The following is a 2,500-nucleotide window of genomic DNA, read 5'->3' as shown; positions in this document are numbered from 1 at the left end:
TATTTTTTAAGATTTCCTACAACGGATTCCCTCTGCATCACTTCACGCATCACTGCGTCAGAGGTTTCGAGCGCTTTAATGCCATTACGAATTGCTGCTATAAGTACTTGCTTTTCCAATTCCAGTATGCCAAGCCCACCTGATTTGGTCGGACAGTATATAAATTTCGTGGTGGTAGATTGGCTAATATGTAAGATTTTTTTAACTTCAGTGCGTATGGTGGTGTCTATCATCTTTAGTACTCCTTGACAGGGAGGTTTCATTATCAGACAATATGTATATCTGGGAATAAGATAGGTTCTGAGAAGTTCTATTTTTTGTAGAGGCCTTAGCGGGAGTTTACGGACTCTCATGATCATCTCTTCGAACGCTCTAAGCTCGAAGCCATTCAGCAGACCCTGCCATGGACCGATTTTTGTTCCTAAATAAGAAAAAGCCTCCCCTGGAGCTACTGTATTAAGTTTTGTATCATTTAATTGCAGTTTCGGGTCTTGAACGAACCAAGTATTTTTCCCAGGTACGATTTCAAAAGTAGAGCATTTGTTGACGGATAGTCGCATACCCATCTCATCCAGGTATCTGCGTACAAGCTCCAGTTGTTTTTGTGCAGTATCATTATCCGCCGCTAGTAGCACGAGATCATCAGCAAATGCGAGCGCCGATATCCTCTGCTGGCCAATCTCTATTCCCACGGTATCGCTATTAAGTATTTCTAATAGTGGTTCTATGCATAAGTTAAAAAGCAGGGGAGATAGAGGATCCCCTTGTTTGACACCTCGACGCATTTCAATTGCTACTTCACCGTCTTTGGCTTTTATAACCGTGGTGCAGTTACTTTGCATATCAACGATATATTGTACAACTGCATGAGGGAGACCTTTCCTACGTAAGGCCAGTTTAATAAATGCATGTGGCACAGTATCAAAGGCCTTCTCTATATCTAAGACACTGCATACACCACCGATTATTTTGGCCGCTTCTATCGATGCGTTTAATGCGACAACGTTAGCGTAGCATCCGTTAACTGGTGCAAATCCTTTTTGCCTAGGGTGTTGTACTATATAAGATCTTAGGCGAGTATCTAATAACCCTGAATAAATTCTGGCCAAAATCGAGCTGATGGTAAGCGGCCTCCAATTTTTCACGTCAGTCTTATCTTTTCCAGGTTTGGGTATAAGAACTGTCCTATTTATGCGCCATTCATCGGGATAGTGATTCTTTAAGGCTAGGAGATTATAGAAGGTTGTAAGTATCTCTACAACTCCTTTACGAAGTAGGTGAGTTTTCTTTACTTTATCTAGTCCAGGAGCAGTAGTACTAGCAATCTTACTAATCCTTTTTTTTACAGTTGTTTCAGCAAAGGGACTAAGGATTCTTGCGGTTTCAATGGATGATTGCTCCTGGTGTTCGCTCATGGAGGGTACCGAGCCTACCTGACTCCACAACTCACCGTACAGCTTCTCAATATCAGCTTTAGCAGGAGGTAAGGTAGTATTAAATAGTGTTAAGTCGTTGCTCGCTACCATATCCGCAAGACGCTTGGGACACTTTTCGTATATACTTTGACACTTCGCGAATTGAAATTGTCTTTCTTTAAATTTTTTACTAGGACGTCTATTATTTTCTCTAGATCTATTATCATTGTACTTATTGTTTTTCTTTTTCCTCCTTTGTATACCCGCGTTTGGAGACTTGGCTGACAGTAGTTTTTGCGTTATTTCGACAAGTATGTTGTCGATATTTCCGGATGGGCTGTCAGTTGATATAGCACAATTTTTTATTTTGGTGAGTATTTGTGCCCAATCATCAGGGCACTCTGAAGCATCTATTGCTTGTCGAAGGGAGTCCTTATACGAATCATCCGTCGCTTCGTCTATTTGTTCTATCGAGGATACGCCGTCCGTTGTAATAATTGGAGACTCCATTACCATCCTTATTTCCTCTTCGCGGCTGTCGCTGTCACTCTCTGCTTGCACAGTGACGGTTTCAGGTATAGCTTCACTGAGTGCTGGGCCGCTATATGGAACACATATTCCTCTTCTTTTGTCCGAGATTTGCTTGACCGTCTTATTGGGCAGAAATGTGGCTATGCGCTTGTTAATTTGTTTAATACTCGGGTCATTCCGATATATCGCATCGAGTTCGGTGAGAATCTTAATCTCTTCTTCGGTCCATAAGGATGTGGGTCTTCCTTTTCTGCTATCGCTTGGTTGTGCGGCCTTCATTCGCTTTTCATTACGCTCCACGGGATGAGCATATCTCTCATGTTGCGATAGGCCTATCTTTGTACCGAATGAGTTTGGGCAATACTCGCACCTCTGTGGCAGTACATTAACAGGCTGTTGTCCTTTGCATTTTGGTCTATGCACTATGAGGCCGTGTGCTTTAACAAAAATCTTACTGCATGCTGCACATTTCCAAAGTGGTCTAATCTCAGGATGTTTCGTGTCGTAATGGTCAGCTAGTTGCTTTATTTTTAAGAAGGAAATACTATGGCCCT

At 42.1% G+C, this 2,500-nt stretch overlaps 1 pseudogene; it reads right to left on the bottom strand.

Annotated features, from left to right (window-relative positions):
• The window catches only part of LOC143306274 (large subunit ribosomal RNA), an 8,576-nt pseudogene that overhangs the window by 2,393 nt on the left and 3,683 nt on the right, over positions 1 to 2,500 (bottom strand).

This window comes from Osmia lignaria, unplaced genomic scaffold, assembly GCF_051020975.1.
Source record: "Osmia lignaria lignaria isolate PbOS001 unplaced genomic scaffold, iyOsmLign1 scaffold0005, whole genome shotgun sequence".
Taxonomy (NCBI): Eukaryota; Metazoa; Arthropoda; class Insecta; order Hymenoptera; family Megachilidae; genus Osmia; species Osmia lignaria.
Note: the sequence above shows the minus strand (reverse complement) of the source record. Positions and strands in the feature narration are given on the sequence as shown.